Source organism: Ambystoma mexicanum, chromosome 11, assembly GCF_040938575.1.
Source record: "Ambystoma mexicanum isolate Mex_15411 chromosome 11, UKY_AmexF1_1, whole genome shotgun sequence".
In the NCBI taxonomy this organism is placed as follows: domain Eukaryota; kingdom Metazoa; phylum Chordata; class Amphibia; order Caudata; family Ambystomatidae; genus Ambystoma; species Ambystoma mexicanum.
The window spans coordinates 1,293,040,865-1,293,068,500 of NC_090934.1; the positions used below are offsets into that span (position 1 = coordinate 1,293,040,865).

Consider the following 27,636-nt stretch of genomic DNA (forward strand, 5'->3'; position numbering starts at 1 on the left):
ATGTGACCGTGCAGGAGCCCAAGGCCAGAAGCAGAAGGCAAGCCAAGGGTCTCAGAGTAAAAGAAACTCCCAACTGAAGGGACCGGACCAGAGACACCCATGCTGGAGAAAGGTGTTGGTCCCAAGTCAGCCAAAGTAGTATGTGAGAAACCTGAAGGTGCCGCACCCCCTAGTCCCTGGGGATTTGTCATCCAGGTGGCCAGTGCACGGCTGTCGCTTTTGGATCCAGTTCCTGGGGTTAGACCAGTGTGGGAGGATCTCCTGGGTGAGGGGTCTTCAGGGAGTGGGAGTGGGACACCGGATGGCGCGACGTGTTATGCCCTTCCCTGTAGCACCTTTACCCCATCCTACCAGGTAGGATACTTAGGATCTCAACACCCCCCTTTCCCAAACACTTCCTCAAGGACAGCTCACTACAAGAGCAAAAGCACTAACACCTGAGCTGTATACCTGACATGTCCCAATACAATGGTCAGGCAGTATCAGGCAACTACTGACCATTACACACACCTGACTTCCGTTACACTTCCCCAGACGGATACAAGGTGGAGCACGAGAGCACACACTGAGCAAGGAAAGGCACACGAGGAAGAAGCAGTTCCAAGATGGCAGTTTAATACAAGGCGAAAGACGGCAACACCCGAAGAGGAACGCAAGGAGGAAAGTGCCCTTGACCTTTTCAATGAAAGACTGTTACTTTCATGAGCCTTCGAGAATAGGAAATGTAAGACCAGGAATCAATGCTGAGGAGTCCTGCATTGTGTGTCAGAGGTACACAGGTCTCTCCCGCGTCGATGGTCAAGGTGCAGAGAATAGTTTGCAGCTGTGGGGCTGTCCTTGGCTCCTACAACAAAGCAGTGCCAGTGAAGTTGGCACAGCCGGTGAGTTGGGGAGACTGATAGCAGACCGGTCTGTGTTGATGCCAAGGTTGCAAGCAGCAACATTGTATAGTGATTGAACTTTGGAGCCAATATACAATGCCTTGGACAGAGTGGTCCGACATCAGTTGGTGCTCATTCGAAAGTCTCTGTTAGGTATCCAACTGAATGGTGGCAAATGCTAAAGAGTGATAAGGGATTGTGAAATCCTAGTGGTCCTGCAATGGGTCAAGCAAAGCCCTGTACACATTCAAAAGTCTTTGATAGTAAGAGTATGAAGAAAGATGATGACAAAGTAGATGAAGTTGGTCTGAGCCTGGCGGAGTCAGATCCACTAAGAGCTTGTTTAAAGCAAGTTTGTGTTAAAAGTTGCATTGTAAATTGAAATTGGTCCCAGCCCGGCAGAGGGAGACTAATTGAATATTGTGTTAAGACGGATCTGAGCCCGGCTGACGGGGCTCCGGGATGACCAAAGACACCCCGAGATTGAACATTGTGATAAGAGACAGACCCGAGGCCTGCTGAGGGGATTCCGGGCTGAACCATGAGTCACCCAAGAAAGATTATCCTACGAGAAATTGGATGCCTCAGAATATCCTAAGAACATTGTGTTAAGAGGATCTGAGCCCAGCTGAAAGGGATTCAGGGTGAATAGTGAATCGCCTGAGAAATTGAGTACTTGTGAAAATCTGAAAGATGAAAACAAATTATTTGTTTGTCACATCAGGCCCTCTGAAAGAAGAGACTTTGAAAGGCAAATAGACTTGGGCACTGAAGGCCCTATTGCTAATGATTGAACTGTATCCCCATGCTAGAGAAGGCAGAGACTGTGCTAAACTTGAGTGTACCGCCTTGTCCCATGCTGAAAACATGGGCAAGGGAGGCCAACGGCCTGAATATCCTGACATATCATTTCTTGGACACTTTTCTTTTGCATAACACAGTTTACCACACCATTTGTATTTAGAGGTAAGGATTAGCAATAGGTTTATTATTATAGGCCCTTTTATTTTGACAACACACCACTAGGACTGCATTATTCTTATTTAATGGTATAGCTTGCTCCCATCTGTAGATTTAGGATTAGAAAGGCGTTTTTCAAACCCTTTTTGAAATTCAATAAACACCCTTGAACTTTGGTCACTTGTGTCTGTCTTACTGTTGATACCATGCCTTCATTACAAGTAGCAGAGGTCGAGGAAGTCGGGGAAGCACAGCAACCCATAACCGTAGTGCCCCTGAAGGACAGCGTTCAGATTCACGCAACAAGCCTTGCTGGTAACAGTAGGCAGCTCTGAAGTGGCTCGCGTATAGTTAAAAGCGAGTAGAAGTTGTTTGCCATTTATAACCTGACTGTTAACAATGGAAATGTAACCCTTGCACTTATTCTGAAAGCTATAGTCTTCACGTAAGAAGTAAAAACTGTTACATCCATTGTTGAACCCTTTTGCATTACCGGAGTGGTCGCATGTCCTTAATTGCACAGAAGGAACGCTTACTGAAGCCATTCAGAAAACCTGACATTAACTTCTTACAAGAGTAACAAGAGTTAGAAGTGAAAACTGCATCAAAGGGAGGTCGCGTGTGAGCAATTGTGTTTCCCGAGGGAAATTAGAAGTTGCCTCCTAGATACTACACGGGAATCCAATTACATTCAATACTTTAAGTTTAAAAATCTACCTTAAGGGTGGTCTCGTGTGCCTAATTATGATTCCACTTTGAAGACTGAACCTTGTATTATACCAAATTGACATTCTTTATTTCAAGGAATTAGAATACTGAAGAGAAGAACAAGCAGTACCCAAACCAAGAGGTGAACCCTTGTCATAGTGAAACAAGCCTTATTTAAGCCCATTCACCCAATCTGTGAAGTTGTCAACAGTCCAGTGGTCTCAAATATAAGAGTGGCATTGTCACCTGAAGCTGAAAGAGTGTCACACCGGTTCTGGGAAATTACCTGGGCAGAAAAGGTGTGAGAAACTGGGGAAGAGGAGTTGGGTGCTTGTAAAGAATTGACAGAAGTTAACCTGTAATGTTAAAAGACTGCTGAGGCTGAAAGGAAGCGAGTCTTATGAGTAGAGGCAGGTTTTTCTTATGGCTGTCAGGCAGACGGATGAGGCAAAAAGGGCACCCCTTTAAGGAAGTCATAAACAGGAAGAGGGCCTTGCCCACCTGAAGAGGTTGAAGTGTCTTACTTTGCCTGATAATTAAGAAGTACAAAGCAGTGGTAGAAGTACTTGAACTGTGGTGGTATATAAAGGTGTCAGCGGATGTCAAACTAGAGTGGTTTGAAGTAGTGGCATTCTGTGGGACAAAGGTGGCTGTTCTCATAGTAACAACAGAAGAGCGGTTGTTAAAAGGAAGCAGCAACCCAAAGAGAAGCATCCTGACAAATAGACCAAATGCAGTGCAGAAGGTCTTAACCCATTGTAAAGTTGTAGCTGGAAAAGTCATATTCTTTTGGACTGTGGCAAATAATCTTGGAAAGAAGACAAACAGGATTACCATTGGTACTATTTTCTTTGCTGGAATTGGAAGGTGCTTTTTTCAACCAAACCAGAGAATTGTTACCAGCAGATTTTCTTTTGTTGATGAATTTTTATTTTGACTTGGAACTGATAAGAATTGGTTCAAGACTTTTGTTTTCATTTGAACCTTTCTAAGCTGACTTTAAAACCTGGGGAAAGGATTTTACCCAAGACAGGTGAAGGTCATCTAAATATTTTTCAATTATTGTTTATTATCTTGTGTTGCTCTACCACTTTCTTTGAATGTTTGTTGTTTAGATTACGGGCCAGTTTACCCATGCTAGAGATTGTTCCCTTAGTCTTTGGACTAGGTAGGGAATTCCTCAGTAAAATAGGGCAAGCAAGGCTTTATTTGCAAACCTTTACTTTAACAAAATGTCTTACTTTGAGAAAACTACAAGCAGTTGTCCGCCTCGACTTACTGACCCCTCACACTATATTACTCTTCCTTCTACCATTGGGTTCTCTTGATAGTCTTAAATCATACTACTCAAAAGCTATGCTTGGGCTTTGCTTTATCTCTTTATTTATTTTTGGGTTTATTTCAGCACACAAATCCCTCAGGCATCTAGGAGCTAGTTACAGAAAAGTGCAAGGTACATAGGTGTAGTACGAGCAAAAGCATAAGGTTACAGAAGCAGTGGTGTGTTTACATAGACTGGCAAAACCACACCTCTAGTTGCAAGGGGTAATTTACAGCAGGTGGCAAAGGGGTCAAATAGGAACGGTTATGCAGGCTCAAAAAAAAAACTTCAAGTTACAAGTGGCTTTTCTTGTGTCTTTGTTCATAAGACTTTTCCCTTCTTCCAAGGGTAATTGTCTTCAGTCCCTCTTTATTCTCCACAGAGGGTTATTTGTTACTTGCTTCAGGAGTCTTTCACATTGGCAATTGTGACGAATCCTGGGTGATCGTCATTCCTTTTGATGGGGGTGCCCCGTTTAAGAGGCCAAGGAGGTTAGACTGCTACACAAGAGTCCCTCTGAGTGTGGTGCTGGGAGGGAGGATCTCACAGGGTTGGAGGAACCCGTTGAGAGTGATGATGATCCTGGGAGAACACGGTACCCCCCGTTGACCCTCCCACCTCTCCTTATGAGCCCTCTCCTATCACCCTATCGGGTAACCCCATGTATTTTTGCTATCCATCCCAAGAAGAGGCCACTGGGAAGGAAAAGATCCATAAGGTGCATGATCATACTGGAACGAGGAAGAAGCCAAGGACAATTTAGATCAATAATGCAAAACCAAGGAACACGCTCTAGTCTCTCCAGCAATCCGATTGGCCAGCTGTCTCACAATCAAACAACTTTATTCCTCGTATCTTGTCTTTATGACTGGGACGAGTTGCACTCTTCATGTACTCTTGCCCGAGCAACCTCCCGCTTTTCCTTTTCTCCGCGGTACCTTCATCTACGTAGGGGAACGTTGCAGGGATCAGCACGCACTCTGGTATTCTTCTCTGTTGTTGGGTTTCCCATTCTGGATTTTCAGCAGCGACTCATTCTCGGCTCCCCCTCAGACTGCAGCCGTCTACGGATGTGGGCCACATGGAGCTCCTTGTTGTCCCAGCTGTGATGTCTCGGCGTCGTTCAACAGACGTCTCACCCACCATGAGGCATTCATGGACATGCCACCACTCCTATATATGTCTCTTCTCAGGACGCGGTTTCCTGGCAGGCCTCCCGCATCTCACTGTGGCATTCCTTGCTGATCCAAAAGTCGTGGGCCCTGCGTCTCGTCACTGCTCCGCCCCTCTAAGGTGCGATCACATCAGGGGGCTTCCCGGCATACCATACTCTCTTCTCCTCCTTCCTCCACTTGTCTCAGTTAAATACACGTCTCTTCTTAAAGAGACATCCTCTTTTCCTTTTTTTAATAGATTCACTTCAGCAGTGCCTGCAGCCAAATATAAAGATGTTACATTCTTCTTCCCAGCTGGCAGTCCCATACATGCCGATATGTTTGGCAATCTAGAGAGTTCCTCAAAGGAACAGGAGTGCTTGTCCCCTAAGGGGGAGTTGCTCCCAGTGAGGTCCCACTTGCCCATACCCCTAGGGAAGGAATTGCAGAGCGGGCTCACCTCCCTAGCCTGAAAGGGGTAGCTCCCCCTTGGGGAGAAGGGACGAGTGCCATCGATTCATCACAGGGCTTAATGAGATAAGTGGTCGGCATTAATCAATCATTTATAGAATCATGTTTGACCATTATCAGACCCTTTGTAATTTCTTCTCTTGCTGCTCGTAATGCATGCCCAAGTACATTGAACTATGGTCCATCACCTGTGACTATGGTCTCGGCCGTATTCAGTCACATTTTTTAACAGGGTTCTATATCACTGTTAGCCATCTTTCAGTACCCCGTTCAAAAATAATAATCTTCACGTTTGAAAAAAAGACAATGTCCTATGTAGCTATTTTAACAAAATAGCATGCTCCAATGAGGCTGTCAGCTTCCTTCTTTCGCAAGCCAGTGACGAGTGCCGGCGTACACATCATATTCATCAATAGTGCCCGCCATTTTGAATTTTCATGGTCTTCTAAGATGGCTGCATCCACTGTTAGGACTGGTTTTGTTGTCCTCTGGGCCAGGTGTTTAAAAACAGCTGTAAATGGTGCTCTTTTATAGAACACCTATTACGAACTAGACTGGAGCCTACACCAGAACTGGGCTAGAAGGTGAACACAAAAATGTGAAACTTTCTAGCAGGCCACGCACTGTAACAATGATTTCGCTGCTAGACACTTTTCACTAACAAGATTCTCCCTCCCTTTCTAATCACATAGTGATAACCTAAAAATCAATTATGACAAGAGCCCTGAAATCATTTTTCACCACGGAACTACAATTAGCTATTTTGGGATTTATAAAATTCAGGTAAATCATTATTTATATGCAGAATCTGGTGGAATATAAGTGACCTCTTACTTCCATGCCAAACAAAGGAAGCCACTGCTTTTACTGTGATCTAGCCTTGTAGTGAAGACACCACTTTCAGGTACTTCATAATCATGTTTTCCCCCAGCACAACTATCCACCTTCATATTGTCTACCCTGAGCTCTCATAAAAATTAGGCTCAACTTATTGTCGGGCACCTCTGATCCCGACACTTTAGTAGATGGCTACAATGTCACCATGACTAAAGCCTTAGACATAATCGCCCCACTACAAATGTGGAAAAGTAAACCTAGAGCGCACTTCAACACCTGGTTCACGCCACAACTAAAATCCCTTCCAGCAGAAAAAGAAATATGAAGGCGCTTGGAGATCTACTGTCTCAGGAAAACAAAACAAACTTGATCAATATCTCTGCCACATCCAAGAAATAAATAATATGCACTAAACGGGAAACGTATAATGAGAGGATTAATAAAGCTAGTTCAAGTACCAAGGAACTATTTCTGATATTAAGAGAAATGGAAGCCCCTATCCCTCCTACAGACAACTGTGAGAAAGATAAACTCTGGTGTACTAACATCCAGAATGCCCCAGCGAATAAAATCGCCTTACTACAAAATAAGATTGCTGACAAAAAAGCGTACCTACTTAACTTAGATTTGCATACCAGATCGCCAGCTTACTCCACAAAACCGCTGCAACAGTTCAGTTTCTCCCAAGTCTCTATCCGGGAGGGAGGGAGGGAGGAAGGAAGGAAGGAAGGAAGGAAGGAAGGAAGGAAGGAAGGAAGGAAGGAAGGAAGGAAGGAAGGAAGGAAGGAAGGAAGGAAGGAAGGAAGGAAGGAAGGAAGGAAGGAAGGAAGGAAGGAAGGAAGGAAGGAAGGAAGGAAGGAAGGAAGGAAGGAAGGAAGGAAGGAAGGAAGGAAGGAAGGAAGGAAGGAAGGAAGGAAGGAAGGAAGGAAGGAAGGAAGGAAGGAAGGAAGGAAGGAAGGAAGGAAGGAAGGAAGGAAGGGAAGGAAAGGAAGGAAAGGAAGGAAGGAAAGGAAGGAAGGGAAGGAAGGAAATTAAAGTAGTTCTGCGGTTTGAATGTGCGTGTGTAAGGTGTATTCTGCCCTTAATTAAACATTTATGAAGAGCACCTCTGAGAATGTATGATTGACAGCAACCTATAGGTAAACATGAGACCGTGCACACATCTTACTCCCACCTTACAGCGCACAGGAGCGCTTAGTGAGTCCGGGTTTAGACTAGAAAAGAACACCAACCAATGGCGTGTCAAGTGAAGAGAGGTGCCTCCACTGGGGCGAATTCTAGGGCTAGCCCCTCATCCCATGTACATGTGAGAAAAGCCTCTGAAATGCCATCATTCGGATGGGAAACAGATTATGAATTGGATTTGTGTTGAATTAACAAAGTACACCATTGAAGTTGTCAGCCCAAGTGGGTAGTTTTTTTTTTCTTTTTTTTCTTCTAACAGATAATGAATATAGCAGCACTGCCTTAGAAAAAGTGAGTAAAGTGGAGTAACAAATAATGCACCAGGCACCTTCCTTTATGAAATTAGTAACACCTAATGTATACATTGTTTCATGAACAATGGTACCAGGTGCTTTTTACAACCCTAAATGAATATAGCGCCTACGTACAAAAACAGAATGGCCCCGTTAATAGATTCCTTGGGTAATAAATGTGAGTTAGTGAGTACACACATTAAAGTGTACTTCAAACCCTGCATAGACAGGGGCGTGGGCCACCCTAAAGCCCCCCCCCCCCCTTGTAAATACCTCTCCCTATTCTTACACTTTAGGTAAATAGCACAATGCAACACCTCATATCTGCAACAAGACCTACTGCCAAACAAAACATATGTGTATGCAGCGTCTTGCATAAACTGCCTACAACACTCTTTAATAACCACCTTCCCTGAAGTGGTAAAGGAGCTCAACAATTTCCCAGACAATGTCCCATACACAATTCTGTTTTCACAAGGCAAAACTTTATCAGAATGCATGTATTGTGAGAATTACAGCATGAAAGTGGCGCGCTGTTCTCTTGGGCATCAGCATCAGCGCAATGTATGACTATTACTGATTTACTGTGAAACCGAACAAAAAAACCCTATGGTAGCTGCAGTCTATCAGAGAAAAGAAAAACTACACATAGAGACACATCAAGATGACAGACACTATGAGGCGGCGTCTCCCGCTTTGGAGCCCCAAAACCTGCGCCCTTGGATAGGTATTCCTGCGATAAGTGTTTCAGATGTCACCCATATACCCCCGCCCCACTGAGACGACAGAGAGTTGCTGAGGGACGATGAATAATACATACATGAAGTGAAAACTCGTCCCGAAAACTAAACTACTCAGTCAAATCACACAAGCCCCTAAGAAGCCAACAGGGCTTGGGGCAAAACTTTGCTAAGACTGTACTACCCAGCAGTGAACTCACAAATAATGGCAGCTTTAAGTTCCCTTGACTGTAGCCTGAGGAGAAATGTAGCCCTCTGTAAGTAACCACTCGGAACAGAAATTGTGTCATTAAGGTACCGGAGCACACAGTCACCCAAAATGGGTGACAGGAAAGTGCATATACGAAATATAAGTGAATTTCATTCCCTGCAGATGCACAAACCCACACAAAACACAGAACATAGAAATAGCACACGACCTAGTTTCCACATTAACATCTAGGCATGTCTTTTATTTATTTACTTGTTTCTTAACTGTTATAGCAAAAATTGGGAAATAAATCGTGTTTCAACATTTTTGTTTTCACAGTCTCATATCGTTAAACGGCACTCTATTCCACCCAGCATTTAATGCGGGTTACATGGGTATATGGTGAGTGAGCAGAAGAAGGAGTGAATATAAAGTGAATGATACTGGGTGAAAGGAGGATGTCTGAGTAGTAGTGTGGGAGGAGAGCAGCAGTGGGAGGAAGAGGAGAGTAGTAGTGGTGGGAGGAGAGCAGCAGTGGGAGGAAGAGGAGAGTAGTAGTGGTGGGAGGAGAGCAGCAGTGGAAGGAAGAGGAGAGTAGTGGGAGGAGAGCAGCAGTGGAAGGAAGAGGAGAGTAGTAGTGGGAGGAGAGCAGCAGTGGAAGGAAGAGGAGAGTAGTAGTGGTGGGAGGAGAGCAGCAGTGGGAGGAAGAGGAGTAGTAGTAGTGGTGGGAGGAGAGCAGCAGTGGGAGGAAGAGGAGAGTAGTAGTGGTGGGAGGTGAGCAGCAGTGGAAGGAAGAGGAGAGTAGTAGTGGGAGGAGAGCAGCAGTGGAAGGAAGAGGAGAGTAGTAGTGGTGGGAGGAGAGCAGCAGTGGGAGGAAGAGGAGAGTAGTAGTGGTGGTGGGAGGAGAGCAGCAGTGGGAGGAAGAGGAGAGTAGTAGTGGTGGGAGGAGAGCAGCAGTGGGAGGAAGAGGAGAGTAGTAGTGGTGGGAGGAGAGCAGCAGTGGAAGGAAGAGGAGAGTAGTAGTGGGAGGAGAGCAGCAGTGGAAGGAAGAGGAGAGTAGTAGTGGTGGGAGGAGAGCAGCAGTGGAAGGAAGAGGAGAGTAGTAGTGGTGGGAGGAGAGCAGCAGTGGGAGGAAGAGGAGAGTAGTAGTGGTGGGAGGAGAGCAGCAGTGGAAGGAAGAGGAGAGTAGTAGTGGGAGGAGAGCAGCAGTGGAAGGAAGAGGAGAGTAGTAGTGGTGGGAGGAGAGCAGCAGTGGGAGGAAGAGGAGAGTAGTAGTGGTGGGAGGAGAGCAGCAGTGGGAGGAAGAGGAGAGTAGTAGTGGTGGGAGGAGAGCAGCAGTGGGAGGAAGAGGAGAGTAGTAGTGGTGGGAGGAGAGCAGCAGTGGAAGGAAGAGGAGAGTAGTAGTGGGAGGAGAGCAGCAGTGGAAGGAAGAGGAGAGTAGTAGTGGTGGGAGGAGAGCAGCAGTGGAAGGAAGAGGAGAGTAGTAGTGGTGGGAGGAGAGCAGCAGTGGGAGGAAGAGGAGAGTAGTAGTGGTGGGAGGAGAGCAGCAGTGGAAGGAAGAGGAGAGTAGTAGTGGGAGGAGAGCAGCAGTGGAAGGAAGAGGAAAGTAGTAGTGGTGGGAGGAGAGCAGCAGTGGAAGGAAGAGGAGAGTAGTAGTGGGAGGAGAGCAGCAGTGGAAGGAAGAGGAGAGTAGTAGTGGTTGGAGGAGAGCAGCAGTGGAAGGAAGAGGAGAGTAGTAGTGGGAGTAGGAGAGCAGCAGTGGGAGGGAGAGGAGAGTAGTAGTGGTGGGAGGAGAGCAGCAGTGGGAGGAAGAGGAGAGTAGTAGTGGTGGGAGGAGAGCAGCAGTGGAAGGAAGAGGAGAGTAGTAGTGGGAGGAGAGCAGCAGTGGAAGGAAGAGGAGAGTAGTAGTGGTGGGAGGAGAGCAGCAGTGGGAGGAAGAGGAGAGTAGTAGTGGTGGGAGGAGAGCAGCAGTGGGAGGAAGAGGAGAGTAGTAGTGGTGGGAGGAGAGCAGCAGTGGGAGGAAGAGGAGAGTAGTAGTGGGTGGAGGAGAGCAGCAGTGGAAGGAAGAGGAGAGTAGTAGTGGGAGGAGAGCAGCAGTGGAAGGAAGAGGAGAGTAGTAGTGGTGGGAGGAGAGCAGCAGTGGGAGGAAGAGGAGAGTAGTAGTGGTGGGAGGAGAGCAGCAGTGGGAGGAAGAGGAGAGTAGTAGTGGTGGGAGGAGAGCAGCAGTGGGAGGAAGAGGAGAGTAGTAGTGGTGGGAGGAGAGCAGCAGTGGAAGGAAGAGGAGAGTAGTAGTGGGAGGAGAGCAGCAGTGGAAGGAAGAGGAGAGTAGTAGTGGTGGGAGGAGAGCAGCAGTGGAAGGAAGAGGAGAGTAGTAGTGGTGGGAGGAGAGCAGCAGTGGGAGGAAGAGGAGAGTAGTAGTGGTGGGAGGAGAGCAGCAGTGGAAGGAAGAGGAGAGTAGTAGTGGGAGGAGAGCAGCAGTGGAAGGAAGAGGAGAGTAGTAGTGGTGGGAGGAGAGCAGCAGTGGGAGGAAGAGGAGAGTAGTAGTGGTGGGAGGAGAGCAGCAGTGGGAGGAAGAGGAGAGTAGTAGTGGTGGGAGGAGAGCAGCAGTGGGAGGAAGAGGAGAGTAGTAGTGGTGGGAGGAGAGCAGCAGTGGAAGGAAGAGGAGAGTAGTAGTGGGAGGAGAGCAGCAGTGGAAGGAAGAGGAGAGTAGTAGTGGTGGGAGGAGAGCAGCAGTGGAAGGAAGAGGAGAGTAGTAGTGGTGGGAGGAGAGCAGCAGTGGGAGGAAGAGGAGAGTAGTAGTGGTGGGAGGAGAGCAGCAGTGGAAGGAAGAGGAGAGTAGTAGTGGGAGGAGAGCAGCAGTGGAAGGAAGAGGAAAGTAGTAGTGGTGGGAGGAGAGCAGCAGTGGAAGGAAGAGGAGAGTAGTAGTGGGAGGAGAGCAGCAGTGGAAGGAAGAGGAGAGTAGTAGTGGTTGGAGGAGAGCAGCAGTGGAAGGAAGAGGAGAGTAGTAGTGGGAGTAGGAGAGCAGCAGTGGGAGGGAGAGGAGAGTAGTAGTGGTGGGAGGAGAGCAGCAGTGGGAGGAAGAGGAGAGTAGTAGTGGTGGGAGGAGAGAAGCAGTGGAAGGAAGAGGAGAGTAGTAGTGGGAGGAGAGCAGCAGTGGAAGGAAGAGGGGAGTAGTAGTGGTGGGAGGAGAGCAGCAGTGGAAGGAAGAGGAGAGTAGTAGTGGGAGGAGAGCAGCAGTGGAAGGAAGAGGAGAGTAGTAGTGGGAGGAGGAGAGCAGCAGTGGAAGGAAGAGGAGAGTAGCAATGGCGGGAGGAGAGCAGCAGTGGAAGGAAGAGGAGAGTAGTAGTGGGAGGAGGAGAGCAGCAGTGGGAGGAAGAGGAGAGTAGTAGTGGTGGGAGGAGAGCAGCAGTGGAATGAAGAGGAGAGTAGTAGTAGTGGGAGGAGAGCAGCAGTGGAAGGAAGAGGAGAGTAGTAGTGGTGGGAGGAGAGCAGCAGTGGAAGGAAGAGGAGAGTAGTAGTGGTGGTGGGAGGAGAGCAGCAGTGGAAGGAAGAGGAGAGTAGTAGTGGGAGGAGAGCAGCAGTGGAAGGAAGAGGAGAGTAGTAGTGGTTGGAGGAGAGCAGCAGTGGAAGGAAGAGGAGATTAGTAGTGGTAGGAGGAGAGCAGCAGTGGAAGGAAGAGGAGAGTAGTAGTGGTGGGGGGAGAGCAGCAGTGGAAGGAAGAGGAGAGTAGTAGTGGGAGGAGGAGAGCAACAGTGGGAGGGAGAGGAGAGTAGTAGTGGTGGGAGGAGAGCAGCAGTGGGAGGAAGAGGGAGGAGGAGAGCAACAGTGGGAGGGAGAAGAGAGTAGTAGTGGTGGGAGGAGAGCAGCAGTGGGAGGAAGAGGAGAGTAGTAGTAGTGGGAGGAAGAGGAGAGTAGTAGTGGTGGGTGGAGAGCAGCAGTGGAAGGAAGAGGAGAGTGGTAGTGGGAGGAGAGCAGCAGTGGAAGGAAGAGGAGAGTAGCAATGGTGGGAGGATAGCAGCAGTGGAAGTAAGAGAAGAGTAGTAGTGGGAGGAGGAGAGCAGCATTGGGAGGAAGAGGAGAGTAGTAGTGGTGGGAGGAGAGCAGCAGTGGAAGGAAGAGGAGAGTAGTAGTGGTGGGAGGAGAGCAGCCGTGGAAGGAAGAGGAGAGTAGTGGTGGGAGGAGAGCAGCAGTGGAAGGAAGAGGAGAGTAGTAGTGGGAGGAGAGCAGCAGTGGAAGGAAGAGGAGAGTAGTAGTGGGAGGAGGAGAGCAGCAGTGGGAGGAAGAGGAGAGTAGTAGTGGTGGGAGGAGAGCAGCAGTGGAAGGAAGAGGAGAGGAGAGCAGCAGTGGGAGGAAGAGGAGAGTAGTAGTGGTGAGAGGAGAGTAGCAGTGGAGAGGGGAAGTTGTGGAGTGGGAGGAGTGGTGACCTCAAGGGATGCAAGCGATGATTAGGAGGAGCGAAACATGTGAGGAACAGAGGATATGTGGGAGGAGTAAGACGCAGGGAGTGGTAGTAAGAGTAGCAGAGAAGAGGTGAGTGGGCGTGACCAAACTAGCCTGAATCCAACAAAATAAGTGCAAGGCACTAACCCAACTCCCATTAGGATACTGCCCCTTTGGTAAGAGAAAGGAGAGTTAGGAAGTCCCAGATGGAGTTTAGATAGCTGGCATTTTAGGGAACAATCAGTAGCAGTAGCGAAGTTTTGGAGAACAGGAGTCAACATTATATAGCACTAACCAGGGGTTAAGAACGCCTGGGGTAGCAAACAGTGTCATGGATGACAAGACAGGGAGACAGCCCTAGGTCCCAGAAAAATCCTAACAAAAACCCTTGCCATTTGCTGGCGAGTCTGAGTATTTCTTGTGCCATAAGTGACAATTCCAAATTGCAGAAATAATATACAGTACCTGTTGCTTGTCGTATTGGTCTCATGTATTTATGTTTGTAATTTCTCTTCTCGTAAAGTGTTCCTGGCTGCTTTCTAATGCACGGCATAAGCACATTAACATTATGCTAACACTCTCAAGTTGATGGAGATGTCTAATTTCAGATTCTCACTTTCCCCACTTCTACGCCATGTGATCTTGGAAATATCACTTCTCGCACCTTTTTGACATTTCTCAACTGGAATTTATGACTGCTTGGAATCAGGAAAGAACTGAGCATAATAAAGGCGAACTTTTAATCATTCCAATCTTGACGAGAATGTGTAAAACCTCAATAAACGTGCACAAATTACAAACGGTTCAACTCTGGTATCTATCCCAGATTAAGTACCCATGCATAAATACTTAAAGTGATGGCTGGAATGTTTTGAATCCATCTGGGGGCAGCAAGCTCAGGACCCACGTCTCTGTACACTCATCCTACCCAGGGTGACATTTTAAAGCCTGAAGAGAAATGGCAGGGGTGGCATGTGCGGAAGTGATGTAACCTAGCAATTCGGATTCACATATGGTCTTATACTATCAGTAATGACTTAGCAAGCTGAAAAACAATGGTCCGAAGAGCTACCCAGAGCAATGGCAGTGTGAATGATTAATTCAAAACTTTCCAGCCACGACACTCCAGTTTGGAAAATGTTACCCTGGATGGGACTGGTATGTCCAGTTGTGGGCCATGAGCCTGTTCTGCTGAAAGACCCAAGCTACGCCTTACTGGTGCCTAATGAGGCTGAAACATGTTTTGAGGTTCCTTTTAGACTCTTGTAGAAGCCATGGTATGTGTTATGTTATGTTATGTGCTTGTTTATAACGCGCGGATAGCCCGCAGGCATCAGGGCGCGCAAATGTCCAGAGCAATGGTAGTAGTAGCCCAAGCAGTGCAGATTAAAATCTGGTCTTTGTCCATCAGCAATGGCATGGCAGGCTGAACATTTCCTGTCTGGAGGGTTGCTTGGGATAATATTCGGAGTTCCAGCGACCACTCTTCAACAAGGGCCGCCAGTATAGCCAAGCATGTATGCCCCTGAATGGTCAATATAGACTAGAGGATGGGTGAAAAAGGACCCTGAAGATTTAACAACGGGGGAAACTGAAGGTTTCAGCTCAAATAAATCTAAAATAAATGGCCATGAACATACCCCGAGTTTGCAATTAGAAACAGGGAGCATTCACAATGCCGAAGGGGATCCGTACCACTAGATGCTAAATGGTATAGGCTTAACGTAGTCGTCCTAACACCAGAAGACAACATCCACACTCTTCGGTTGGTCTCAGTGGACGCTCTACTTGTTTCAGCCAAGGAACATTGACATTGCACAAAGCTAGATTTCCGTATTTCCAGGAAGCATGGGTTGAAAACGCAGCTGTATCCAAAGGTTACAGAGCATTTAACTCGGCGCTGAGTAAAAGGAGGAGATGATGACTAAGCAGGATTAGCGTTGCTAATTGCGAGCAGTGTCCGGCAAGGATGTACAGAGGTAGCCGTGAGTGCATGGAGGAAGGTGAGCGCAGGGTCATTCTGATTGCAAAAGACTGCGGGTTTCACAAGGCTGTGGGCCAAGAAACCGGTCATCTCTGGTGTGACTTGAGTTGCTCTTGGCAGTGACTGCAATATGCTAATTACCAAATGTAATCTTCATGCTTACCTCTGTAGCAGCATGAGCGCCAGCCTCTGCCTGCATGCAATGTCTTGTCATCCATGTTACTTAAGTGACTAACACCAAGGTGGGGCTGGCTAATGAAGGGCTGGCAACCTGAAACTGCAAGGTCTACCGGGCCCTTACCGGCCATGATACCAATGATGACTGAAACTAGCATCCCGCCGTAACATTTGGGGTACCAATGGGAATGGGATGCACCGCTTTTTGAAGAACACCTCTGTGCCCCGAGAGCAACATGCTCCAAGCATGAACAATTCTTCTGAAATTGGCAGCCACCCTGAACGAAAGATAGCTCTTTTGAAACAGAATGCGCCCCCTTCCCCTTTCCACTGCGGCACTGGTGCGGATGGAGTGGCATGGTAGAGGGAAGACAAAACACTGCGTGGAAGGAGGAATATTTCATGTCAATATCAGGGAAGCCAGTGGCCAATTCGTTGAGTGGCAGAACAAAGCTGAATAATGTTGACTCTCTTACGGCCAAGCACCCAACAATCGTCAGAGATTACATCCAAAGTTCCACCCAAATCAGTGGTAGAATCGTACCCAAAAAAAAGTAGTGTAATTGTGACCTCGAGGGGGTAGGAGGGAGCATAGTGCAACACGTGACAAGGCATTGCAGCCGGGGAGGGTTGACAACCAAGTGGGTGGAATGGGCGAAAGACGATGGTGCCCCTGTATTGTTTCGCTTTTTGTTGTCAGTCAGAAAGTGGGATCATTTAAATATTCCCTAGACTTGCTTGTTGTGACTCCATTAGAATAGATGCTGCTTCAACAGGGCCCTGGAGCAATGAAAAGCTTGCATTGTCATGAACAGAATTTGGGAATTTACACCAAGTCCTGGGTCTAAGAATGAAAGTCTCATCTCCTCTGGCCTAACAGAGTTTTAGGTATTAAAAGTCTGTGCTCCTGCATAGACCGAAGGTTCCCTCCAGGGACATACCATGGGATGCTATCCTGAAGGCCCCCCTGGATGCATTTGAAAAAGGATGCAAAGATTTATAAAAAAAGGAATTCTCTACGGGAAGCCACACCCGGTTCCTGTGAGCAGCTTGGACAGGATTACTTTTCCTCGGTCCAGAAACTAGTTTTGAGACACCGGGGGTCTGCTAATAAGTTTAATTCAAGGAGCCCCCCAAAGTGTATTTCAATGGTCCAAGCGAATAGTCACCAAGGCCTAAACCTACTACAAAGTTACACTTATCCAGGGGCATAAATGGGAAAATCCTACATAGTCACCAGATTTTTTTTTTTAAATACCTGGCAACCAATACCATTTTTTTTTCAACCAATACCTGGCAACTCTTGCTCACTGCATTGCCATTTTCTGCTCAAATTTCCAGTGCTACCCTGACTACACTACTAATTTTCAGGCTGCCCTCGGCCACCTCCTCTCCCTCTCTCATCTCCGATTGCCCAATTGCCATTCAAGATTGGTGCGCCACCAATGATCTTTGTCTGAATGCCAGCAAGATGGAGATCCTCATCATTGGCACACCATCACCATCCTTCCCCCTCAATCTCTGGCCTACCTCCCTTGGCCCTCCTCCTACCCCCACCTTCGAGGCTAAGAACCCCGGGGTCATCTTTGATTCCACACTTTCCTTCTCTGTCCACATCCCTGATGTCTCTAAATAGTCAAACCTCCTACTGCACCTCCTCAGAGGTACTCTTCCTTTCCTCTCCTTCCCCCAGAAACTCACAGTCTCCCAAGCCCTGGTTCTCTCTAGGTTGGACTATTGTAACAGTCTCTTTCTAAATCTATCTGCCTCTACTCTCCGCCCTCTGCAACTAATCCAGAACAGGACAGACTTGTCCTTGGCCTCAAGCCCTGGGATCGTATCTCTCCAGCTCTGAAATCTCTCCCTTGGCTCCCAGTCGATGCAAGGATTAAATTCAAAACCCTTTGCATTGTCCACAAGGCTTTCTAGGGCCTGGGTCCGAAGTACCTTCAGCTATCCCTCCGCTAATACCTCCGTTCACAAGGTCTTCACTCCTCTACTTCTAAGTCCCTCAAGGTCAGTCGTTTTTCAAAGAAACGAGCTGGCGGTAGATCTCGGTCTTCGGCTGGGGCCTCCTTCTGGAACAGCCTCCCTGCCACTCTAAAACTTGAGGAGAACCATCTCCGGTTCCGGAAGCAACTCAATATCTTCCTCTTTGCTTCTTCCTTCACCCCCCTCTCCCCTGCTGATCTGTTCTCTCTCGGCACCGTGCACCTGGCCACTCTCTGTCCTCAAGGCCCAGGTACCTGCTCACCCTGCCACAATGCACTTATCAGACCTACCCTATCTGCTGCCTTAAACCCAGCACTTGCCACTTGCTGGCTGCACTACCACCATTTGTTGTCTTTATTATTTATTATTTATGAATTTATTATTATTGATTTGTTTCTCCTTGCTCCGCACTCTCCATTTCTCCCCCTTCCAAGCACTTTTCCCCTCCCCATCTCCCATGCACTTGCGTGTTCACAATGTCACTGGGCCTACTAAGATCGTTGTTTTGTTCTCCCCTGATCCCCTTCCCTTGCCTTGTCGCGCTCTGAAACACGTGTGTGTGAGCGCGATAGAATTAAAGGAACAAGTTACTTACCTGTAACTGTTGTTCTCCAGCATGGGTCTGGCATGGATTCACATGCTCATGAATATTCCCCGTCGTCAGGCTGGGAATCCTCGGTAAAGAAAAAATCAGTTTCAGTTTCGTTTCTGAACTGTCTTTCTACTAATAACCTATCACTGGTCTCTGGGTCATACTGCCCGCAGCCAATGACTGCCCTCTACCTAAGCCCCTCCTCTGGCAGCCATCTTCAGATTTGGTAGCACATAAAGTGTCAGTAGGACCAAGAGAAGGGCCACAGAGGGGTTGGAGGGAGTGTTCGCATGTGAATCCATGCCAGACCCATTCTGGAGAACACCAGTTACAGGTAAGTAACTTGTTCCTTCTCCAGCATGTGGTCTGGCACGGATTCACATGCTCATGAATACAATACATATAAGTACACACACGCACAACCACGTGAGGTGGCAAGGCTCAACATTAAGCATTTCAACAATGCAACATTAAGCATCTCTTACCTCCTCACCAGGCTCACCTTCAATCGAACAGGTTGCGCAGCACTGCCTGGCCGACCCTGGACTCCTCCCTGGAATCCCGTTCGACGTAGCAGAATCTCGTGAAGGTGTGCGTTGACCTCCACGTTGCAGCCCTGAAGATGTCCAGCAGGGGCACACCAGACAGGAACGCCGTAGTAGCAGCGATCGCTCTGTTTGAATGGGCTCTCGGACGGCCGGGCAACGGTCTGTTCGTCAACCGGTGACAGTGCATGATGCAACCGGAGAGCTATCTGGAAATGGAAGCCTTCGAGAGGGCCTTCCCTTGGTTCACAGGACCAAAGTTCACAAACAGCTGTGATGTCTTCCGAAAATCCTTTGTGCGGTCCACTTAGAACTTCAGCGCTCTAGCCACATCCAGCGTGTGCAAAGTCCTCTCAGCCGGCAATGAAGGCGACAGGAAGAAAACAGGTAACACCAAGGCCTCATTGAGATGGAAGTCCGATGGCACTTTGGGCATGAATGAGGGGTGAGTCCTCAGCACTACCCTCGTCTTGTGGAATGTCAGATATGGAGGTTTTCAGGAGAGGGCCTGGATCTCTCCCACTCATCGTGCGGAGGTGATGGCCACAAGAAACACTGTCTTCCACGACAGGAACTTCAACGGTGCCGAATGCAGAGGCTCGAATGGTGGGCCCATGAGCCTGGTCAGCACCACGTTGTGCTCCCATGCCGGGGCCGGAGCCTTCACCGGCGGGAACGATCGGAACAGTCCTTTCATGAACTCCTTCACCAGGCGATGAGACCACAGAGATGACCTCCCCGGAGTCCTGGTGTAGCGGGAGATCGCCGCCAGATGGACTTTGATGGAGGCGTGCGTCAGCCCCGCCTTGGCCAGCGACAGCAAGTACGGCAGCACTTGAGGGGCCGTAATCCGCAGATGTTTGATCTTCTGTGCAAGGTACCAGACAGAGAACCTCTTCCATTTGTGTCCGTAACACTTCAGAGTCGAGGACGCCCTGGCCTTTGCAAGCACCTCCTTGCAGTCCGCCGGCATATCGTACCCTCTGAACTCTAGTACTGCAGGAGACAGGCCTGATGGTTCAGCGATCCGGGTTGTGATGGAGGATGGTGCCTCCTTCCCTGGCAAGAATATCCGCGTCTATCAGCAGTTTGACTGGGGGGGACGCTGACATGTCCAGAAGGTCCGGGAATCAGATCTGCCTCGGCCACGCCGGTGTGACGAGGATCATCCGGCACCGGGAATGTCTGAGTTGACTGATGATTCGCAGCAGCAACGGTGGGAACGCATAAAGGAACAGGCCGTCCCAGGGGAATGAGAATGCGTCGCCCATGCTCCCCGGCTGGAGAAACCTGCTGGCGAACCTCTGGTACTTGGTGTTCGTCGCTGTCGCAAATAGATCGATCTGGGGATTGCCCCATTGTCAGAATAGGAGATCCACTTGATCCTGCCAAAGATGCCACTCGTGGCAAGAGCGCAGCTCCCTGCTGAGTGATTCAGCGATGGTGTTCTTTATTCCTACCAGATGGAAGGGTACCAGGAACATCCCCTGGGCAACGGCCCAGTGCCACAGATCCTGCGCTTCCTTGGATAGGGCTGGGGATCTGGTGCCCCTTGCTTCCGGATGTAGAACATCGTGGTGGTGTTGTCGGTGAAGACCCTTACCACCTTGCCCTTGAGGGACGGCAGGAACGACCTGAGGGCCCAGAACACGGCTCGGAGCTCCAGGATGTTGATGTGTAGGGACCTCTCCTCCGGGAGCCAAAGGCCTCTTGCGTGGAGATCACCGGTGTGCGCTCCCCATCGTTCCAGGGAGGCGTCCGTCGTCACCGTTTCCTGATGTGCCGGGGTCTGGAAGTCCATACCCGCCGCTAGATGCATGTGGTTGCCCCACCACCGGATCGCTTGGCAGAACGTCTCATCGAGGAAGATCTTGTCTTCGAAGCTGTCCGCTGCTTGTGTCCAATGGGCATCGAGGAACTTCTGCAGTGGCCGCATCCGCAACCTGCATAGGTGCATGAGGTAGATGCACGATGACATCTTGCCGAGTAGGGACTTGATGGACCTCACCTTGGCCCTTTCCATGGTCAACAGCCGTTGTACCTTGCCCAGGATGGCCTTGGTCCTTTCCTCCGACGGCGAAGCCAATCGCGCCACTGTGTCGAGTCTGGCTCCCAGGAACAGGGCATCTTGCGGCGGTACCAAATGGGATTTTGCGAAGTTGATCAAGAATCCCAGATCCGTCAGGAGTCGGACGGTCTTCACTGTATGATTGACGGTGAGTTCTCTTGACTTTGCTCGGATGAGCCAATCGTCCAGGTAGGGGTATAGGTGGATTCTTTGCAGGCGCAGTCGCACCGCCACCGGTGCCAGGCACTTGGTTAAGACCCTTGGCGCTGACTTCAAACCGAAGGGTAGAGCCTTGAACTGGTAGTGTCGCCCTTGGACGACGAACCGTAGGAACTTTCGATGTCCTTTGTGAATGGGGATGTGGAAGTCGGCATCCTCCAAGTCCAGGGACGATAGCAAGCAGCCCTCCTCCAGCTGTCCCAGCATTTGCTGAAGGGTGACCATCCGGAACTTGATATATTTGTTGAGGTGGCGAAAGTCCAGGATGGGTCGCCAACCGCCGGTCTTCTTTCGGACGAGGAAGTACCGCAAGTATACTCCGGGGACACTTTCTTTGGAATTCCAGAGTGTGCCCATGGGCCACAGCATCCAGCACCCAACGGTCGGTGGAGATGGACTCCCACACGCTGATGAATCTCGCCAGCCGGCCTCCTGCCGGGGGGCTTGGGTGAGGGCCCGACGTCACGGCCGGTTCAATCTTGCTTCACTGAGGCCTTGCCGCCTTGGCCTCCTTGGCGACGACGACACTGTCCTCCGGCCTTGCTGAGGCCTCTGTAGGCCTCCTGCGACAATGAGCGGGCTGCTTGGTGGTACGACGCGAAACTACCACCGAATCCTTTGGAGGCACCTTGAGATTTGCCTCCGGGGGTCCGAAAGGACAGCCGTCGTTGATGGAGAGAACCCAAGGCCCGGGCCGTCACGGTGTCTGCCATGATGGCCTGCAGTGACTCGTCCACTGCCTTGCCGAACAGGTTTTTCCCGTCGAAGGGCATGACCAGTACCCTGGTCTGCACATCCGGATGGAAATCGGTGGCCTTGAGCCAACCGTGCTGGCGAAAGCCGGTGTCGGCGATGTCTGTGGCCACCGTGATGGCATGGTCCAAAGCCACCTCGCCTTCCTGCAGGATTTCAAGAGCTTTTGCCCTCTTGTCGTCTGGGAGGAAGTGCAGGAGGGGAGCGATCTTGAACCACAGCTCCTTGTCGTAGCGTACCACGATCGCGAGGGCGTTGACCGCTTTGATGGTTGTTGATGCCGACGAGATGACCCGTCGTCCTATGGCGTCCAGCTTCTTCCCCTCGCCGTCCGGTGGGGAAGTGGAAGTTGATGCCGTCGCCCCTGCGGATTTCTTCTTGGCCGCTGCGGAGACCACCAAATCCGGGGACGGCTGTGCTCTGAGGCACACAGGGGTGGAGTCTGGGACCCAGTACTACTTCTCGTACCGGTCCCTCTTCGCAGGAGCTGTGGACGGGTTCTTCAGCAGTGCCAGATGTCGTCCAGAAACGGGACTGAGAGGGAGGTCTTCCTCTTGGCCTCCCGTCGTTGGTAGGGGAAACCTTCCTTCTCCTGCTCTTCGGGGCATAGCTGGAAAAGCTCTGATGCCCTGGCGATCATGGCGTAAAAGGAGCCAATTTCGTCGGGAGGGGCGGCCCGGGCAGGAGGTGATGGGAGATCCATCCCGTCGTCACCACCATCGTCATCCGTCCCCATCGTCGCCGTCTCCGTTCCCGTCTCATCCCTCAGCGGGGGGGATGGAGGTGAAGGATGGAAGAGAGGGGGCGGCTGGATTCACCTCCGCTTGTTTGGTGGCCTCACGACGGTCCAAGCACCGCTGGATCATCCGCTGGGAGTAAGGGCAACCTTGTCCTTATCTCCGTACACAGGGCCTGCAAAGCCATCAAGATTGCACCTGAATTGTCCTATGGCGTGGGTTGCGACGGGAGCGACGGCTGGGGCGCGGGTTCCTCACGCTCCACGTCTGCCTCGTCGAGATCCCTCCCGTAGGACCAGACTTCCTTGAACTTCTTGTCCAGGATCTTTTTGACTCCAGCCAGCTCATCCTCGGAGGTGGTATCAGAGTCCATTATGGCTACCGTGCCCCCCCTCTCTTTCTCTTTCCGGGGTATCACAAGGGTCTTCTCAATAGGTTGGAAAGATGACTCCCTCCGGGGTGGCAGGGAAACTCTAGGCCCGGAAGTCCTCTCCGTTTGGGTAGCCTCTGCAGGCTTCGCCAGGGCCGCCACGACTCCTTCGATCGAGGCCTTCGCCGGGTGAATCAGGGCCCTCACGACCTTGGCCGCATCTGAGGCCTTCCCTTAGGGGGAGGTTCACTGCTTTGCCCCCCCCTTGGCTTTCTCTGTTGGGATCGACGGGGATTTCTCCCGAAGCTTAACGGGGTTCTCCGACTTCCCTTTCTCCGCGCCAGAGCGTTGGCTCGTGGATGATGGCGTCGGTGACGTCGCGCCCTGCCTGGCAGCCGAGGAGCCCGAACCAACGGCACTCCCGTTGCCCGCTGACTCACAGTGCTTTGTTTTTTGTTGGGCCCCCATCGCCGGAGCGCCCTCAAAGGTCTTAGAAGACCGCTCGGACTACTTCTTCTCACCTGCTGCTGGGCTCTTCCCCTCCAGCCATTTGGTGAGCCAAATACGGCGGTCCTTCATTGTCCGGCCGGACATGTTCTTACAGAACTCATAATCCTCCTCCACGTGCGACTTGTCGGTGTGAAGGCAGTAGAGGCACCGGGAGTGCTCATCTTCCTTGAAGACATTCTGTAATCCACATCCTGGGCAGTTCCTGAACAGTTTGGATCCAGTAGGTGTCAAATCTTTTTTGTCCTGTGCCATGTCCGAATTGGGTAGGCCTCGAAAGTCTTCCGGAATCCTCCAAGAAGTGTAATTCGATGAAAATCCGCCCTTGAGGGGCGTAGAAGAATTCCGAAATGGGTCCCCGTTGATCGGAAGAAGAATTGGTGGAGCTTGAGGCTCGAATAGACCGAGAAATAAGAGTAAACTCTTTGAAAAAACGCAATACGCAGTAAAAGCTCGAGAGCTACAGCACGAGGACTCCCAACACGTGAACGTACGGTAAAAATCTGAAGATGGCTGCCAGAGGAGGGGCTTAGGAAGAGGGCAGCCATTGGCTGGGGGCAGGATTCCCCAGAGACCAGTGATTGGTTATTAGTAGAAAGACAGTTGAGAAACAAAACTGAAACTGATTTTTTCTTTACCGAGGATTCCCAGCCTGAAGACGGGGAATATTCATGAGCATGTGAATCAATGCCAGACCCCATGCTGGAGAAATACCAATATCAAAATATCAATATCAAAAAACATCTCTTGGAAATGGCATGGATCTTTAAAAGAAAAACAATATTGTCTTACCATTTTACCCGCAATAACTTAACAAGTTTTCCAGAAATCAGGGGGAGATGGAGTGTGAGGAGAGATTCTTTCTTAGTCTTAGCAGGAACGTCTCTATTTTCCCTTGGCTAAGATGAAGCCTTCTACAATCCAACCAGGCTAATTCATTTAGGGTTCATATGTGTACAGTCAGACATCTGCTATAAGATTGTAACGTGATGAGAGAAGCTTCAACTTTTAAAAGTACAGTTGAATGGTGAATATGGTTGTAAAAAAGCAGTGGAACTGTTTACTGTAAAAAATAAAAGTGGTGGAACTCTGCTCCCGACAGTTACCGCTCACTTAGATCTCTGCCCCGAATCATGAAGTGATGCCACACCCTGGCCCCTAGATATATGTACTGGTCACCTAAAAAACAAATGAGTCCCTAAAAATCTGAATACCTTAGTCCTTGAGCTTCTGCCATTTACAATTAGAAACCTTGGGTGTACAGTATATGTTCCCGAGATTTGTAATATCAGCCGAAGCAGGATCCCCCTGTTGGTGAGACACGTTGTATTGCTGAGTTACTGGTGCTCGCTTTACTTCCTTTTTCCTATTATCGTTATGCAGAGGGAGAAACTATTCCACTCTCTCCATGGTGTGGTGCTGGACAGAAACCATGCTACCCGTGTGCAAAGTTGCATCAGAGCCAAATGCACTAGGGCGTACAGCACAGGAACGTGTAAATGCTCATCCATGCTTCACCTTCATTGCATTGGTTGGCATTTAATTAGTATTTATTGACTGCTATGATTTATATAACCAGAAATAAACCTAAGAATCTGTACAGTGTTTATTGAGGCATATTCGTACATTGTGTATTACTATCTTGCCATACCTAGCCAGAACCATGGAATGGTTTTTCACAACCCAACCTCAACAACAAATATGTCCTCGATGACCTCCACAACATAACTGACAAAGGACACAAAGCCCTATTTGTACTCGTCGACCTCTCTGCAGCCTTCAACACCATCCACCATCCAATTCTTCTCAACATTCTATCAAATAGGATGGAACTCTCAGGCACCATCCTCGACTCACCTCCTTTCTCAATGACAGAACGCACTTTGTCTCCTTGTTCCGTTATCACACCGACCTTGCCTGAGTCAAGTTTGGGACTCCACAAGGTTCCTCCCGGTCTCCACCCCTCTTCAATCTATATGTATAATCCCTAGCACAGACCCTTTGCAAACACAACCTCTATTTCCACCAATAAGCAGATGACACGCAAATATATTTCCAATTCTCATCCTGTTCATCCCCCTCAACACCACACTCTCAAAAGCTGTCTCTCCACCATCATCACCTGGATGGCCACACACTACCTCATGCTTAACCCTTCCACAACGGTATAACTCCTCATCTGCTCTCCCACCCTCCCAGGCACAAACCTGACCGACAACCCACACAAATCCCTTTGCACGCCTGTCAATCCCTTGGCTTCACCATTGAACCCCGCCTTTCCTTCACACACCACATAGCTGCTGTCACCAAAACATGCAATCTATGGCTACACCTCCTATGCAAGATAAGACACATCCTTCCCCCTGACAGCTTCTGCACTGATTCTGTCCAAGCTGGACTACTGTAATGCTCTCTTTAATTGACTCCCCAACAGCACCCTTGTCCACCTGCAAGTCATACAAAACACAGCAGCCAGAGACATCCTCCACGCGCCCAAACAGTCACACATCACCTCAGGACTTGCCTATCTCCAATGGCTCCTCGTATCCCAGAGAATTGCCTCCAAAGGACTCTGGATCGTATTCAAAGCTGTCCACCTCAAAACCCCATCTTAACTTCATGACAAACTCAAACCCATCACCCAAAGAAACCAGACATGGGAGCCAGCAGCTTCTACACATTCCACTCTGCAACCTAACACGCACACAAAACCAAGCTTTTACACAGTGGGCAAGCAGAGCATGCAACACCCTACTACTACACATCCAGACTGCACCCTCCAGCACCACTTTCAGAAAGAGCCGCAAAACATACCCATTTCCCCAAATTTAATCCAGCTCCTCCACCTCCCCTGCTACCACTTATCTATTCTAACCTTCCTATCTTATCCTGAAAACATTGTGTAACTTCCGTTTCATCCCCCTTCTTTTGAACCTTTAAACTTTGTAAGGCGCTCCGAAACCCTCTGGGGAGGACCAACGCTGAATAAAATGAAAATAATAAAACAAAATAAATGCAATGAAAGAATGCCATTTCTTAGAGCAGTAACATGAGCATCAGTTGAAGTTCATGCAAATGCACCCTACCTCACATTGTTCAAGCAGGAGTGGAGGAGAGGGCAGAGGGGCAATGGTGAAAGGAACCAGTCGACAGGTATCAGGAGGAACAGTTGAGTTTCAAACTATTCGCTAATGAGCGGAAAAGGCAGAAGAATAAAGGAATGTGGACAGATGAAATGTGTGCCTTTGGGTAGAACTGAGGAATACCCTGCCCTTTCCACTACTGTGAGGAATCTCAGGGCGTCCTCACTTCTTTCCCCAATATATCCTCCCCCCCAGGTGACCATGGAAAGGCTGTTGTTTTCTGATCCTAACCTTGCGGATGGATATGCGAGCATGATCACCTGGGTGTAGGAGACTTGGGGAGTGGTGAGGAGGCACCCTTGGGTGATACACAGTATGCCCCATTTCCCTTTCACAATGTGTCAACTATTTCCTAGGCCTTTACAGGCTGCTGTCAATCCCTTACATGGTTTTCCTGAAAATCTTTCCCTAATAAACACCACTCTGGTACTGGGACGAAGAAGAGGAGTACCAAGATCGTTATGTAATGAATAAGCATTGCCTACACCTGAAGCCAAGGGGACGGTATAAATGGCCTCCTCATGTGAGACTAGGAGAATCACTTGTGGAACGCTTGACAGAGAAGCTGGAGGTGAAGCCAGAGAAACGCATGCCCGAAGCGCCTACGAGCTGCAGAGAAAATGCAAAAGGTAACCAACCCAGACGAGCTGGAAAGTATCACAAAGAACTGTTTTTTGGAAAAACTTGAAAGCGTGGGAAGGGAACCTCTTTGCCTTGTGAACTATCTTGAAGCTTGGGGTAGAGAACCCCTTTGCATCATGAAATATCTTGAACCTTGGGGAAGGAAAACCCCTTTCCGAAACCACAGGCTGGAAGAAGCTCTGAACTTTTATTTGAACACTTCTTGTTTTGACGCTAACATCCCAACACATTGTATACAAATAGCTGTGAGGGCAAGCTTAGGTTTTGGACACAGACAGATTATTACTTTGGACTTTCTGACGCAGACTATCCTTAGTTTATTTAGGTTGGGAAATCTCACCTTAGCACAGTGCAAGTTAGGCCTTTTTCCAACCTGATTTTTGTTGAATAAAAGTCTATAGCCTAAAACTTGAATTCAGTTGTCTGTGTCTACTTCATGATGCCTTAACACTATACAATCCTATAGTGTATGAAAAAACATAGAAAACCGTAACCAAAACATACAAACTACATTTGCACATGAAACGTCTGTCCTAATTATTAAACAGCAAAACATTTCTGAGCAATTACTGCAATCTACATTTGTGAGGTAGAAATAATGACATGTGCCACTTTACAGAACAGTATGGCTCATTAAGGTTTTAGTGTAGGCAGCATGCAAAAAGTAAAACAATATTCACGCAAAATAAATTATTTACTTCCGATAAAAAATTGGCAAAATCATCAA

The 27,636-nt window shown here is 49.0% G+C and overlaps 1 protein-coding gene across 1 annotated transcript in view; it reads right to left on the reverse strand.

Annotated features, from left to right (window-relative positions):
- GALK2 (galactokinase 2) overlaps positions 1-27,636 on the reverse strand; it is an 841,566-nt gene that overhangs the window by 378,837 nt on the left and 435,093 nt on the right. The window lies entirely within an intron of this gene.